Source organism: Cydia strobilella, chromosome 9, assembly GCF_947568885.1.
Source record: "Cydia strobilella chromosome 9, ilCydStro3.1, whole genome shotgun sequence".
Taxonomy (NCBI): Eukaryota; Metazoa; Arthropoda; class Insecta; order Lepidoptera; family Tortricidae; genus Cydia; species Cydia strobilella.
In genome coordinates this window covers 17,319,822-17,337,440 of record NC_086049.1, presented here as the reverse complement: position 1 = coordinate 17,337,440, position 17,619 = coordinate 17,319,822, and positions in this window count along the sequence as shown.

The following is a 17,619-nucleotide window of genomic DNA, read 5'->3' as shown; positions in this document are numbered from 1 at the left end:
TACGGTGAAGTATAATTGTATCTATCGATGCTTCCTTTTAACACACGTGTCGTTCAAATAGGCCAATTAGTGTTAAAGGGCTAGTTATCAACACTTAGTTACCATTACAAAAATAACATGACGATAATCCGAATCCGACCCGACCACATTGGAGTTAATTAATATTATCGGGGCTGCGGCCAGTGACGTCAAGCGATAAGTACGCTAAGTATAGTAGTAATTTTATTTGTTTAACCGCGATTAAAGAAATAAAATTATTATATAATGTAACGGGGCAATATTTCACAAATTTATAATATACCTATGCTTATAGAAAGTTAAATGACAAAAGAACGAAGTCAGAAAAGTGCTGGCCGCTTCTCGAGACACGCCGCATTGAATGACATAATCCGCCGGTCTCTTTTGTATCCATCAACGTGCCAGTTTTGATGGAGCCAACTGGCATCGCCAGAGACGATAGCGAGAGATCAAACGGTATGTCCCTGGTTCCGTGGAGTTTGGGAAGGGTATTAGTGTGGGACGCTACATGTGTACACACACAAATCTAAACATATCTTTGGCGTTGACTGTACCTAGGCTATAGCTTATTAGGAGCGGAATTCTCATAGCAGAAATCAAACTTGAAGAGGGATTAACCATTGTGTTTCATCGACAATTCCTGTTATCGATGTTATCGAATCTTTTCGCATATTACCGATCACCACCTTTTTACATTATTCTGTAACATGTGACCTCTTTGCATCTCCATATTAAAATAAATCACGACAACGTTACATATATGTAGTTTATGTCGCTTGAGTTTTCATAAGTCGTTCCGGTGCCGTGTTACTAAAATAAAAGAAAAACGATAAACTAATCGATAAAGAAATATTGTTGTCTAAGTTACAATGTACGGATGTACATTACATACGGATGTGAGACATGGGCACTCAACAAAGAGCACCGAGACATGCTTAAGTACTGCCAAAAAAGAAAGAAGTATGACGGGAACACGCAGACTAGACAAAGTGAGAAATGAAGACCTGAGACAAAAACAAAAGTGACCGACATACTCACTAGAATAGATCAGCAGAAGTGGAGATGGACTGGCCACCTGTTGAGAGACAGGCGGGAAAAATGGAGCAAAATAGTAACAGATTGGTATACAAGAGGTTGTACACGGGGCCAGAGGAGACCTCGAACAAGATGGGAGGATGAACTCAAACTCACACCGGGCCCGAACTGGAGAAGAGTGGCCCACGACAGACCTCAATGGAAAGAGCTAGAGGAGGCCTTTGCCAAGCGGCACACTGAGCTACGGGACATACTCTAGCTCAGAATAAAAGGGCTAGATAGATAGATAGATAGATAGAAGTTACAATGCATATTCTTCCACTATATTACATTACTCTAATTGTGGAGTTCATTTAAAACAACTAAAGAAGCATAAAATAAATGTATTTTCTGGTTTATATATATTGCTAATCCAAAAGTCTAATTTCAATACTTAAACGATGTCATGTAAAGTGACAAATATTTATCGATAGGCGATAAAACACAGTAGTCAATCCCTCTTGACATTTGATTTTTCTGCTATGAGAATTCCGCTCAATATGCACAGCGAGAATTGAAGGATTGATTCATTTTAAGTACCTAATTATGTACGTTAAATAAGGGTTATTTTTGCATACAGTATTTCATACTTTAATTTTCATAATAAATACAGTAGGTACAATTCCATTCTGGGATTTTCGGTCAAAGTTTCCTATTAGATAATGAAATGCAATAACATGGGCATTTGAAACTGGAAAATTATTTACCATGATTTATTTAAATTAATTGTTGGATGGCTGCATATTGTAATTAAAAGGGAATATGAGGAAAAATGACATTTTCCTGTAAAAGTTAAGTGCGTACGCACGACGGTATGTATTAGCGTATATATTTGTAATGTATGTATACTTACATACCTAGAACAATTAGGGCATTAGGCACTAATATAAATATAATATATGTATATCTTTAGGTAATCTTTTGACCACCATATGTTTTCACAAGTACCTACCTACCTACCAAAAAAATACACGTTTTGTATATTCGGTTTGCCAAAATGGCAACTTGGTTTGCAAATTATGGCCAGCAAACATGTTCGGGCCGATGTTGTCGATTTTTTTTAAATTACATTTGGATAAAATTTGGCTGGTTTGAAGAGGTACAATTTCTGGGTTGGACTAAATACGAAATCCTCTAGAAAATAAGAATTAAATATATTTTTCAGATGTTGGAATCGGCATTCAGGTCTTCAATAAAAAAAAAATCTCTCATATCATAGTATTTTATTTTAACACTAATAACTACACAATTAATTCCATGTCGAGGTTTCTAAATAGTCGTCAACGTGTGTTTATCTTGCATGACCTCTGAGTCTGGAGTAGCAGGCCTCATGGACTACGGTAACTGCTTACTAACCTGCACCTGCTATAGAAGAGATATAATCAACGTCCTTAATATAATGTTAATTTTAAACCTGTTTTGTTTACATCGTCGTTTGCCTTAAACGCCACCTTAAGTTTTCCTCAAAAATGCAATGCCGCGTCACAAAAGGCCAAGCAATAAGAAGGTACGAGTATAGAGGGAAATGCTAGAAACACAATTTTTGACTACGTAACTTTGTTTGGACTAGTTAGAAGATGTACATATGAAATCCGTTAAGTTAAATATAGTAGGAATGAATATGATTATGTAAATATTAAAAATAATTATAATATCAGATTATGACATCGCATTGTATACTTCTTAATTTAATTAATATTGTTTTGACATACCTTTGCTTTGCATGAACTATCTTAGCTTTAAATTATATTAATTATTTTGATTTTCGCTAGAATTGTAAGTACCTAATTGTAAGCATCACAATAGTTAATATCATAATATCCTATATGTGGCCTAATACTACTGATAATTACATGTAGTATGTACCTGGCTCTATACTTTTGATTGTTGTATCTATGGTCAGTTTGAGAGAGAGAGCTGTCAGATTTGGCGGCAGGCCTGTGCGCGAGGTTATGTTACTTATGTTCGATTTGATCTTTATGTAATCTTATAATTAATCCTGTATATCAATGTAATAAAAGAAATGTCAAAGCAAGCAGTGGTTTGTGTGCTAAACCCCTTTTACTGAGCATTAAATCTATGGATGATTTCAACTCAGAAAGCGGGATTGTGAATTCAAATGCCCACATAGAAATTGGATGATTATTTTCACCTATATAGAGATGAAGCACACATCTCGAAGAATGTGAAAAAAAAAACGCTTAGTTAAGGCGTATATCTGGAGCATTGCTTTAAATGTTTGTGAGACGTGGACAGTGACACAACGGGACAGAGAGCGATTGGAGGCCTTTGAAATCCGGTGTTGGCGGAGGATGCTAAGGATTAGCTGGACAGAAAGGAAGACGAACGTTGAGGAACTGAGCATGGCAGGAGAGAAGAGATGCCTGTTAGGCACAACAGCTAACAGAAGGTGCAAGATGATTAGTCATCTAATACGGCACGACCCGCACGACAGATTCTTTTTAAACATCCTGAAGGGCAAGATTGAGCGAGAAAGACGCAGAGGAACACATATCTCAGCCAAATGAAAGATAGAGTTTCTGTCATGTTGTACGAGGGAGTCAAAAGGCTGGCCCAGCAAAGAATGGTAATTACTCCATCAACAAGAGCATAGCTCTTAAAATTGATGATGATGATGAAAGAGGTACATAGTAATGTAAGTTGCTTGGTCTTTTGAATGTTAATTTCATAATCAAGACAATAGTGTATATATTTATAAATATATATGATACATGATTTCATTAGTTTGTTTTGTACGGTAAACAAAATGATTGACAATTGGTTTCATTTGTTTAAAATAAAAGTTGTTTTAAATTTGCAATGCACTGGACATTTGCTATGTATTGATCTAGTTATTAACCTGTGTTTTTTGTCATTGTTTGTTTTTGGACTGACACGTTGAGACACGTTGGAATACAATGAGAATAGATCTCGACGAAAATGCAAGCAAACGACCATCACGGTGAGATTGGTGAGACGCAGAGAACTATCATTAAGAGCCAACATGGTTATAAGAAGTCAAAATGGTAAGGATGGTATTGTGCACTGTTCAGGTACAATTCAGGTGCTCAGTGAAGTTAATTATTAACAATGAGTTGTAAAATGACAATAATTGAATATTTACTAGGTATTATTACTATTATTTTTTGGATAGTCTAATGACACTAAAAGGTTATTTTTTGTTCTAATGATGCATGAGTATATAATGCCTATATATGGTAAGAGATAACAAAAAAAGGTGATTGATTAGTATTGCAGAAGTTATTGCCATGATGAAATGATGAGATAGCAAAGATGAGAGGTAGCGACTGACAGCGGGCTAGAATTGTAGGAGATTGGCCCATGACGGTTGTCAATGGGAAGATTTAGAAAAGGCCTTTACCAAGCATCACACTTATTGAGATAAATACCCCGGTCTCTAATTCAGAATAAAAGAATCTTAATAGATAAATGTGCATATCGGTTATTTAAGTGAAAAGACAAAGAAACTAGTTTTTGTTTTGATGCAAACAAATTATTTATAAACATTTGTATATAGGCAAATGTTAATTAAAGATGGTATATTCTACATAGTAGTCCTGTAGGTACATGCATTTAGTTGCCAATCATTGTTGTACTGAAAATTATTAGTCTGGATACTCCGAGAGATGCATATAGAAACAATAATGAATTAATGGAATTACACACAGTATGAATTCTAAATAATTCGGCCGAGGACCGAGAAAACTGGCGCATACTCCACCGACAAGAGCCATGCTCTTAAATTATGAATGAATGAATTCTAAATTTGAAATGAATGACATTGATAGTTTTACATCTATTTCATACTACTGTTAATGTCATGCAATTGAAAATCAAAGTAACAATTTTAAAACATCATTATTATCATTCAGGGAGCATGATTTACATGATGACTGGTTGCGTTGTGGATATTGACATAGCATAAGAAAATGAAAAAAATGAAATATAAATGTTTATTTTCTGATAACAATAAGTACAGTTCACTTTCAGTGGTTAAGATCTCCTAGTAGGTATTTAAAAGAAGTTATATTTCACTCTATTTAGAAATCTTGAATACCTACTTCATACCTTTGAATTGGTGACAAGCGGTATTTATATTTAAACCTTCTTGCACAAAATATACACCAATGTACACATTTGTTTCTCTAAAGTTATAAGTTTAGTGCAAGTTCTGTCTAGTAAAAGCAGATTGGCTAAACAAGAACAGATTACTTTTTCCATGCTGTTGACACAATATTCAATATTTGTATTAAGCATATTGCATAGTATTCAGTTATATTTTGCAGTTGTACAATACAATAACAAACCACAAATGAAACTATGAATTGTTGCTATGAAATACAATTAATTTGTGACTTTATGGTTTCATTTGCATAAAGGGTGAATCTGAAATAATTATTGTATGACAGATTCAGGTTAAGAAATTTTACAGTTAGTGATGCCTAAGTTAATCAAACTCTTAGGTCACAAATTATAAAATTCAGGTTACTAATAGGTAAGGACCATAAAGTGTCAAGAAAAGGCAAAAGCAGCATACTTGTGTATACATTATCAAGTTAAGAAAGTCTATTTGTAAAATTAAAAAGTTTACAAAAACAGTCCCTGTTTGAAAAAAAACAAGACTTAAAGAATTCTCATTGAAAATTGACTTGAAATGCAAAATCGATGAATAAGTACAACCACTGTCACAAGTGTTAGTACAAAATTTTAGTATGGTCCTGAGCAGAAGTCTGTGACTGACCTTAACAAAAGAATCAACACCAGAGTAGGTAAGTTAAATAAACGAAGCTAAAAGTAGATAACATTCAAACTTAAAGAAGCCTTATAAAGTAGGCTCAAGAAGCCTTATAAGGAGCTTGGAACTAATTTTTATTTTTCATTTCAATTCATGAAACTTTGTATTCTTAAAATTTGCTTGATCAGTAGGTTTAACAGAAGGTACCATGGAAGGTAACATGTATGATTTTATGACAGAGACACAGTGATGACAAGAAATAAGTTGGTAATATTAATTAAAGTATAGTAAGGCAAAAGAACCATGATTCATAAAGACAAAATGTATGGTTGCATTTTTGTCATTAAGTGCGTTGTCGCCACGATTAACATAGCCAGGAAATTTTGGCTGTATCAATTAACAAAAAGTGAATAAATGTATATTGGAATAACTTTTAATCACTTCCAATACTTCCAATAATATAGTAGGTGGGTTAATGACACTAATGACGCTAGTATATGTTACGGTGTACTCGGTGTAGTACCTATACGCTATTATTTAGAGCTACTTTTTTTGGGTGCATGTCATCCCGAGATATAGTTGCTGCGTTCTTGCCGATTCCTGGGGCTGAATATTACCATTGTGAAATACTGAACGAAGTTTAGGACGAAACATCAGGATCATAAGGTCATTGAATAAATAATTATCTGTTTATATAAATAAATTAATAAAAACCTGTTTTAAATGTAATCTTCTTAAAGTTGATGAATCGATGGAATATTTGTCATTTTATTTAATTAATGTTGAGGATTTTTCGATGAAGATAATGACTGATATCCATGACGTCATTGACGTCTGATTACGATTTCAGTAACGATGAGTAGGTATCTAAGGAAGATCTTAGGTAACAGAGGTCCGAGAACGATGATTATGTATATGACCGAACATATCGATTACAGTGTCGATGTCAACGAATGTTTGCCTCGATGTCCACGACAGGGTCAATAACTGACCATATCGATGATGAAAACGGAGCTGAACGACTTCGATAACAATGTCGGCGATAATGCTTGACTGACCATATTGATGATGATATCGATGATGATTACCGAACAGATCGATTTTGATGACGATATAGATGATGATAGATGATGATTAGGTATATAGTAAGATTAATTGATGATGATAATGATTGACTGAGTCGATGTTTATATTTCAATTATTAAATTGTTGAGGATGACTGTGACTAAAATTATCTTTGCTACTGCTAATGATTATAACTATTTTTATTTTTGTATGTTTCAACGCTGGTAACCTGGCTGAACGGATGAAGTTGATGATAAGCGAGGGCATCGCAGCAAGAGCTGACTGAAGCAAAGGAGGTGAAACTGTTACGACAGAGCTGCCAGCAGTGGGCAGGGCCCAAGCTGCCGATGGTCAGGGCCGCAGAGTGAGCAACCGACGTACTATGCGCCGTGTCCACGATTACCGTCTTATGCATCTGATCAAGCGACTCGGCGAGAGTCTCTCTCGGTGTTGGTCGAGACTCTTCGCTGACACGACTGCTAGTTATTATATTAATATTATGAATCTAGAATATAACCGTTGAATTTTGGCAGACTGTCTAGTGCAGGCCGTAATGGCAGACTGTTTATTATGTTAGTTTATATTTTGGCAAAGATAGGTACTTGTAATATGGACCTTGTAGTTAGATTCAAAAATAAATAAATAATTAGTTATACTTTGGCAAACTGTCCAGCGCAGGCCTTGAGGGCAGACTGTCTGGGGCAGGCCGTGATGGCAGACAGGCCATAACAAATTAAATGACTAGGTTGGCTATAGGTATGAATGTTGGCAGACTGTCTAGAACAGGCTTTGATAGCAGCCTGTCTTCTAGAGCAGGCCGTGATGGCAGACTGTCTAGACTGGTCTAGTCTAGAGCAGGCCATAACAACAGTCTAAATAAATAATTAGATTGACTAGGTTGAATGTTGGCAGACTGTCTAGAACAGGCTTTGATAGCAGCCTGTCTTCTAGAGCAGGCCGTGATGGCAGACTGTCTAGACTGGTCCAGTCTAGAGCAGGCCATAACAACAGTCTAATTAAATAATTAGATTGACTAGGTTGAATGTTGGCAGACTGTCTAGAACAGGCTTTGATAGCAGCCTGTCTTCTAGAGCAGGCCGTGATGGCAGACTGTCTAGACTAGTCTAGTCTAGAGCAGGCCATAACAATTTTTATACTTTGGAATGATGTCTAGAGCAGGCCTTAAGGGCAGACTGTGATTGTTTATGATGAATTATACTTTGCCAAACTATTTAGAGCAGGCCTTAAAGGCAGACTGTGATTGTTTATGATGTGTTATACTTTTCCAAATTGTTTAGAGCAGGCCTTAAGGGCAGACTGTGGCTGTTTATCATGAATTATACTTTGCCAAACTATTTAGAGCAGGCCTTAAGGGCAGACTGTGATTGTTTATGATGTGTTATACTTTATACTTTGCCAAGCTATTTAGAGCAGGCCTTAAGGGCAGATTGTGATTGTATATGATGTATTATGCTTTGCCATAGAGCAGGCCTTAAGGGCAGACTATGATTGTTTATAACGTGTTATACTTTACCAAACTGTTTAGAGCAGGCCTTGAGGGCAGACTGTAAATGTTGATGTTGGTTTATACTTTAACAGACTGTCTAGAGCAGACCATGACTGTAAGTTAGTTCATATAGTGAAAGACTAGAAGAAGGCTGTAAATGCTACTATAGGTGCTGGTTGTATGAAATGACTGTTTACATGATCTCAGGTTAAAGCATCAGGTTAATATACATATTGTCACTGGCTGCGATTGATTAATGAGGAACTGAATAACCAGAAGGTTAAAATAATGTTGTTATGTATGTTTATCTTTCGTTAGTGTTAAGGTGGATGACATGTTATGATATATGGTTGTTGATATAAATGTTTAATTACTTTAGTGAGAGGACTCACTAAAATAAAAAGGATGGCCGAGCTGTAAGCATCACAATAGTTAATATCATAATATCCTATATGTGGCCTAATACTACTGATAATTACATGTAGTATGTACCTGGCTCTATACTTTTGATTGTTGTATCTATGGTCAGTTTGAGAGAGAGAGCTGTCAGATTTGGCGGCAGGCCTGTGCGCGAGGTTATGTTACTTATGTTCGATTTGATCTTTATGTAATCTTATAATTAATCCTGTATATCAATGTAATAAAAGAAATGTCAAAGCAAGCAGTGGTTTGTGTGCTAAACCCCTTTTACTGAGCATTAAATCTATGGATGATTTCATAATGTACCTATCTATCTGTTAACATTTTGTGCCCTATCAGGGTGTCATGTACCAACTAAGTACCTGTAACTAACATCTTTTGTAATGCACATGACATGTAATGTTGAATAAATATAAATAAAATATCATATCAAAAGTCCCCAGCCGTAAGCGTAAGGATGACTCACGTTAGACCGGGCCGTGGCCGGGCCGGAGCTTCCGGCGCTTCGTTTTCTATGGAAAGCATCACGTGATCACCTGTCATGTGTTAGAAAAGTAAGCGCCGGAAGCTCCGGCCCGGACACGGACACGTGAGTCATCCTTACCCTGGTGCCGGGAGGGAGAGAGGGGTTTGAAGGTTAAAATTTCCCGGTTTTTCACTTATATCTTGGAAACTTTGCGTCTTAGCGGCATGACTACTTAAACAAAACGAAATCTGATTAAATTTTCTACAAATTTAATTCAGTAAAATTTTTCGACATCTTGAATAGTTTTCGAGATATTCTGTATTGAAAGTTTATTTGGGGCTCTAAATTTTATCTTGATATCTACATCAATGAAGCTACTCTACTAGGCCATGTTGGGTATCGTTTTCGTATAAATCAGGAATGCCAAATTCATTTATGGTATCACATTGACACCATTCTGAAGTAAAAACATATAAACATTAAACAAATACCTTTTTTAGGGTTCCGTACCCAAAGGGTAAAAACGGGACCCTATTAATAAGACTCCGCTGTCCGTCTGTCCGTCCGTCTGTCTGTCACCAGGCTGTATCTCATGAACCGTGATAGCTAGGCAGTTGAAATTTTCACAGATGATGTATTTATATTGCCGCTATAACAACAAATACTAAAAATAGAATAATATAAATATTTAAATGGGGTTCCCATACAACAAACGTGATTTTTTTTGCTGTTTTTTCCGTAATGGTACGGAACCCTTCGTGCGCGAGTCCGACTCGCACTTGGTCGGTTTTTTATTTAACTCTTCTTCACACTTAAACCGCTGAACCGATTTAGTTGAAATTTGGTATAGAGACTTGATATGTTCACCTCCTAACTAGTCCAAATAAAGCTACGAAGTCAAAAATTGTGTTCCAAGCATTTCCCTCTATAACTTTTTTTGAGCATTCATTTCCTGGCCTACGAGGAAGGAAGGACATTTTACGTAACAAACTTCGTATGGCATTAACCTTGTACTCTTGTACATTACAACTTCTTACCCGAGGGCACAGAATAAATAATAGTACTAAGTACAGAAGATTCACTCTAATAAAACGCGCCTATTACGACACATATGACCGCTAGGTGGCGCGCGCAGGCGTCCGTTCCGTACAAAGATAGATATAACTCCGTAACTCTATGGTTCCGTAGCAGTACGCGGCAACTATGGCTAGACACCAAAATTGGTGTGGGCCGCATGTACTTGTAACGACGCGACGAAATCGCGGAGTGAGCCACGCCTGCCGAGTGCCGAGGGTTACAAAACCCACGCTCAGAATGTCAGGAGCGTGCACGCTCGACGCTGATGCTAGTGATGCTTCACACGAGTTCTTTAAAAAGAACAAAAGTATGGATTAGTTGACTTAGTGCAAAAAAAAGTTTCTTTGGTACTGAATAATGTTTGTTCTAGCAAAAATCGTATAGTCGGGTTTGAAACAGATTCAGGACAATGACTATAATACTTTTGATCTTTTTAAAGGACATTCGGTTATAGTGACATCTCTTGCGTAGCAATACCCAGGGGCCCTATTCGAGATGCACAACTGTCAGTTTCGGCTTCAACATCAGTTCAACAGTGGAATGAATCATTTGTTCATCAACTGTGGAAAGTATCATTTGGTACAACCAAAACTCATCCATTGAAAAAATTATGCAACAAAAATCAACTTTGTTTTCTTACTACACTATACGGTTTAAAATGGCTCTGAACTCGGCGTGGTTCGGTTTGGTTTCGTTGTCACCTAACTGTGTATTGCTAATGTAAAATTTACCTATTCGACAACACACGGTTTCTTCCATTCAACTGAAGTTCAACACGAAACGTCACTTAACGCATGTCAAATACCGCTCCAGGACTCAATTATGAACGCCATTTTGTTCTTTTAGCAAGCACTTGGGACTTAGGAGGTTAAAAATAAATGTATGGCGGTCGGCAAGCGTGCACGCTCGTGATGCTCAGAGAGTGCGTAACGACAACGACCAGTGGCGCGTAATTTGTTGGTACGTGTACTCTATAAATTGAGCTAATAATAATATCCTCCTACGCCATAACAACAAATTTTCCTTCCTATTCCTAAAAAATCTAGTCCAACCACGTTACAAGGAAGTAAAATAACGAAGTCGAGCACCCAACTATAACCCATTTAAGCATTTTTTCATGTATTTTTATACAAAACAACTTTAGTAGAGCATTATTTATATGCGTATTCGTAATACCTATACTTACCACGACTGCCTAAGCAGTGTCACTGATATGCGAGTACGAGCGAGATGCATAGAATAGTACATTGTGATACAAGTGTGCTACGTTGGTCATTAGTCATTACACAAGGCGAATAATAGTACATTGTGATACAAGTGTGCTACGTTGGTCATTACACACGAGGCGAATATTGTACATTGTGATACAAGTGTGCTACGTTGGTCATTACACACGAGGCGAATAATAGTACATTGTGATACAAGTGTGTTACGTTGGTCATTACACACGAGGCGATATTGTGCGCGCGAGCTGTAATCTTCTTACCGCAGGGCCCCCCCACCAAATATTGGTCCGACCAAGTTAAGAAGGCCACCTCAGGCAATCTCCATCAAGCGGTGAGGGCCAAACATATACTAATCTATGGTGAGGGCTACGGGAGATCGAAAACGATGGAGACAAATCACAGGAGCTGCAAAACCAAGTGGTCACGATCCTCAGTAATGAGGGACCGACAAAGAAGATCAAGTTTCAAGTAGTTTATTTGCTTTCATGTTGTTGTACATAGGTTCTTATAAGATAAAAGTATCAAATATGAGCCCCGTTAGGGCATGGCAATTCTTGAAAGTAACTAAAACTAATGTTTTTTTTTACACAAGGTAACAAATGTAACTAACTTATTAAACAAAAGATTACAAAAAAATTCATTTTGTAGTTGGTCGTTTAAATATTCATTTACAGAATAGTAGGTTTTTGTTACAAGCATTTGTTTTAATTTCTTCGCAAAAGTAATTTCTTTTTCTTCTTTTTTAATTTCTTCAGGCAATTTATTGTACAATTTTATTGACATTTTTAAGGGGCCAGATGAATGTAGTTTTAATCGGGAGGATGGTGGCATTAATCTTGAATTGTGTCTAGATGGGTAGGACGAGGGTATGTCTCCTCGTTTTGTGTAAAATTCTGTGTATTTATGGACAAATTTGCAAGTTTCCAGAATGTAAAGGCAGGGTAGAGAAGATCAAGAATTAAGTTGCCATTTTAAAAGTACGAACATGCCTCTATGATGCCTAAAAAGTTCATAACACTGAACGCATAAGTGGGGATCGCCCTAACGAATCGGCCTTGGGTCCAAGGAGGAAAATAATGTTCTTGGAAACTATAACGGAAGGAATTCCCATGTGCTCATCAGACATGCTGTCTCGCTTGCACTAAATAATTGTTATGCAAATATGTTTATTTACTAGTTCTTGTGCAATATTGTTTGAATACAATAAACTAACTATGGAAGACTTATGCGAAGTCATATAAGGCATCTTCTTACAAAGTAACATAAGTGCAAAAATTGTAACAGAGAGTGCACATCGCAGGAGGAACACAAAATGGGCTGATTTTTATAACGTTGTTTTTTTTTGTCAGGTTTCGATAGTATTTGGTGAATAGTTCCCTATTCTGTACAATATAAGCGAAATTTCACCAAATGTCCTAAAAAATCTTCCTCTGAGTTACAAAAACGTATGGAATTTACGTAGCTCAACGAAAAATTGCGGGTTCGTGTTCATTCAGCCCAGAAAATGAGGATAAGTGGTCTTCAAAATTAACAAATTTTATCAAAATCTCACGAAAAAAAAATTGACAGCAAAATAAAAATCGACACAAATACAAAATTTTAGTTAGATTTCCAATTTAGTTTGATTTAAGGGATCAAGACATCACAAAACTTTTTTGTAGTAGAATAATTGCGTTGCGATACTTGCATCTTTTTACATGTAATATTTTTGATGGAATTTAGTTTGACATACTAATTCCCTATATTTTGCAATACTTATAAAACAACGCATGTGTAAAATGTTGTTTTAAACTCAAGGATGTTCATGTCAGGTTGACATTTTATTGCACACTAACAACTCTCTTATTTGACCAAAAGTAGACCTTACGTGTTGTCAATAAGGTTTACAAATTACCAATTAATTGCGAATGATGGTACAAAGTGGAGACCATAAATTAAATGGTCTTACATTAATTACTATGTTGGACGACCCACTGACCGTGATTTAATACACATAATAATCATACAGAGTATGTATGTATACTCTTTATTGTACAAAACACAGAACACAAATATGGCACAGAAATAGGCAGTACAAAGGCGAACTTATCCCTTTAAGGGATTTCTTCCAGTTAACCTTTGAGTATTAGATGAGAATTGATGAAGAACGGTAGACAAAAAAAGCACTGCGTACAATAGAGGAAAGTCATGAGAAGTATAGAGGTGACGCGACGTTCGGATAGCAGCTGCATTACTGTTGCGACATTACTGCTGCGGCCTAGAATGTATATCTGTCAATTTGTTTGATACAATGACTGACGTTCGGCGCCGCATTACTGCCGCGATTATGACGTTCAATCCGTCACTCATTTTATCAAAAATTGACAGATACAGCAGCAAATATTAACGCCGCCGCTGTAATGTCGCCACAGTTATGCAGCTGCAGTTGACATTGAATTGAAAGTCGCCTTATATCGGTCCGATGATAAAATAAAACCGGCCAAGTGCCAGTCGGATTTGCGCAAAAAACGGCAAAAAATCACATTTGTTGTATGGGAGCCCCACTTAAATATTTATTTTATTCTGTTTTTAGTATTTTTTGTTATAGCGGCAACAGAAATACATCATCTGTGAAAATTTCAACTGTCTAGCTATCACGGTTCATGAAATACAGTCTGGTGACAGACATAGGACAGACAGACAGACAGGCAGACAAACAGACGGACAGTGGAGTCTTAGTAATAGGGTCTCGTTTATACCCTTTGGTTACGGAACCCTAAAAAACTATATTCACCCCTCTTTTTGAGTGTATAACACTAGCAAAAGATAGTAACCCCTACTGGGGTCCCATTGTTTGACATAATTATTGAAAGTCATAATGTAATGATTGTCATATTATCATTAGTAATTCTTAAACCGTTAACTTTTCAGGATTTTCCTCAGGTTATCCTATAGATAGGTTAGGTTAGGTTTGCTTTAAGGCATCGGAGGTCTACAACCGAGTTCCCGAAACCCCGTCTACAAAGCGCGCGGCGGAACACCCCAGGGGGCTTAGTCCGTGGGAGTCGGACATACCCACTAGGCTTCTCCCGGGCCAGTGGGATCCATAAAGGATTCCCCCTGGGTCATCAAAAAAAAAACAAAAAAAAAAGGTTTGCTTTAAGGCAATCCTGAAAAGTTACGCGTTTCTGAGAAAAACTACATTATGACTAACGAAAATGTAGACAAACAATACATTATCTGTTCTCGCAGGTAAAATCCTCAAAGCCCCATCGGCAACAAACTGCGAGATAGCGTGCCTGGTTGAAGCCAGGAATGCCTGGCTAGCTGAATTGCCGGATGTGCCATCTAGACTCGAGAGGCAAAGGGCCTGGGACAACTTAGCCTCCACTGCCGTTTTGAAAGGTTTAATTGACACGTCGTCGGGAAGGGACCGCGCAAGGCTCCTAGCTGTGTCCAGGCCAGAGTCGGGACAATGGCTGCACGCCTATCCATCACCAAACACCGGCACATTTATCGACCCAACTACTCTTAGAATTGCTATCGGTCTCCGGGTCGGGGCTGATGTATGTGTGGACCACAGCTGCGCCTCATGTGGAGCCTCCGTTGATCGCCTCGGCCATCACGGACTCGCCTGCTCCTCGGACGCCGGCCGCCTATCCCGTCATGCCGCGCTCAACGACATCCTGAGGAGAGCGCTCGTCAGCGCCAACGTCTCTGCGGCTCTGGAGCCCCAAATCGCAAGGGATGACGGCAAGCGCCCCGACGGGATGTCGTTGATCCCCTGGCGGATGGGTCGCGCGCTGGTGTGGGACGCCACCTGCGCAGACACGTTGGCGGCTTCCTACATTTCAGCCACCAGCAAACAGGCCGGGGCGGCGGCTGACGTCAGAGAACACTTCAAGGCGAATAAATATAGTTGTCTCGGCGCACACTACGAGTTTGTGGCTTTTGGCGTCGAGACACTAGGCCTTTGGGGTAAGGGGGCACGGGGGCTCCACAAAGCGCTTAGCAAACGCCTGAGGGAGGCCACAGGTGACCCTCGCGCAGGCGGCTTTCTCGTGCAAAGATTGGCGATAGCAATCCAGCGCGGGAATGCCGCCTGCGTGATGGGCACCTTGCCTAGGGGGCAAAATTTAGAAGGGCCTTTTATGTAAGTATTTTTAAGTGTATTTTTACTTTAGTATTATTATTTAGTTTGTGATTTGTTTATTGTTTAAGTATCTTTTAGTTTTTTCTTAATTCTTTCTGTAATTTATTTTAGTTAAATAAATATATTCCCTATACATTATGACTTATAACTATATGGGAAACAATAGAGAACCATTTCTACTACCTACTTCTTTCTACCTACGCATCACTGACAAGCGACTTGAGTCTTCTTCTTCTTAGCCGGTACACTCTTGCGGCTCTTGCCAGAGTGGTCGTGGTCATCATTGTGAATTACGATGAGTGATGATCTTGGTAATACGGCGCTATTCGTCGCGGACTGCAGCTTTCCGGGTACATTAGTGAACCGAGCAGTTGCGGCCTTGATCTGGTCTGATCATCTCATTGGTGATCTACCACGTGGCCTGGTGCCTTCAACTTTTCCCTGCACTACGAGACGCTCTATGGAGTCATTACCGCGACGAGATACATGGCCGAAGGTCAAAATGCGTGACTCCACTGTGGTTGATAGGCGCTGTCTAATGATTCTTCTTCTTCTTGTGCCATGTCCTCATCGGACGTCGGCGACCGTCTCTCGGAATTTATTCCTATCCTGTGCCAATCTGCTCAGGTTGGCAGCGTCGTTAATATGAGTCCAGCTTTTAATATTATACATCCAGGCTACCTTCCTTCTTCCTACTGCTTATGCCCTCTATTTTGCCTTCTATTATTTTCCTTAGAATTTGATATTTATTGTTACGCTAAATATGTCCAAAATAGAGATTTTTCTTTTCTTTACTGTTTCCAAAAGTTCCAATGTTTTCTTCTGTCTGATGCCGAGTTCTTTTAATATGGACTCATTTGTACGAAAGAGTCTTGCCAAACTATAAATACTCCCAACCCTCAATCAGATCCACCCAGTATACGACAACATGCATATATATTATAATATATATAGCTATCTGAAAATACTCATACATCTTTGCTAATGCGTCTATAGCGTCAACCAAGTCAAGATAGCAGACGAATGCAAATTTATGGAGAATTGGGACCTTGGGCTGCATTCAGAATCCAATATTATACCAATATACAATAGCGTTTTAATATAAGATATAGGTACTGAGGAGAGATACTGATTAACATAAAACTATATGCGTGATATTTTAATCTTCATACTATTTTACATTAAATTTTAGATTTCGAGACCTATTATAGGATATCGACCGTCCATCATCAAAGCGGCTGGCAATGCTGTGTCATCTAAAGAACTCGGTTTCCACCGGCTTGCCTACAATTTAGACGTTTGAGCAATTTTTATAGACCGGGACCTGCATAAAGTCCTAAATGTCTAATCCTCATAAGGTGCTTAAAATTTAGACGTTTGTGATTTTTTTATAGACCAGGACCTGCATAAGGTCCTACTCGTAAATGTTTAATCCTCATAAGGTCGCCCGGAGTAAATGCAAGTATAGGACTATTGCGTCTATTTGAGTTTTTAGGGTTCCGTACCCAAAGAGTAAAAACGGGACCCTATTGCTAAGACTCCGCTGTCCGTCTGTCTGTCACCAGGCTGTATCTCATGAACCGTGGTAGCTAGACAGTTTAAATTTTCACAGATGATGTATTTCTGTTGCCGCTATAACAACAAAATATACTAAAAAGTACGGAAACCTCGGTGCGCAAGTCCGACTCGCACTTGGCCGATGTTTTTATAACCAAGTTGAATTACAAGAGCCCTCGTCATCTATTGATTTGCCTGAGCTTGGAAATGGACACGTGTCAGCAAGACGGAATATCCATAGAACGTCGGGCCCGTTTCTCAAAAGCTTGTAACTTGTAATACAAGCGGATGTCACTTTTTGACAGCTTTTGTTAGAAAGGG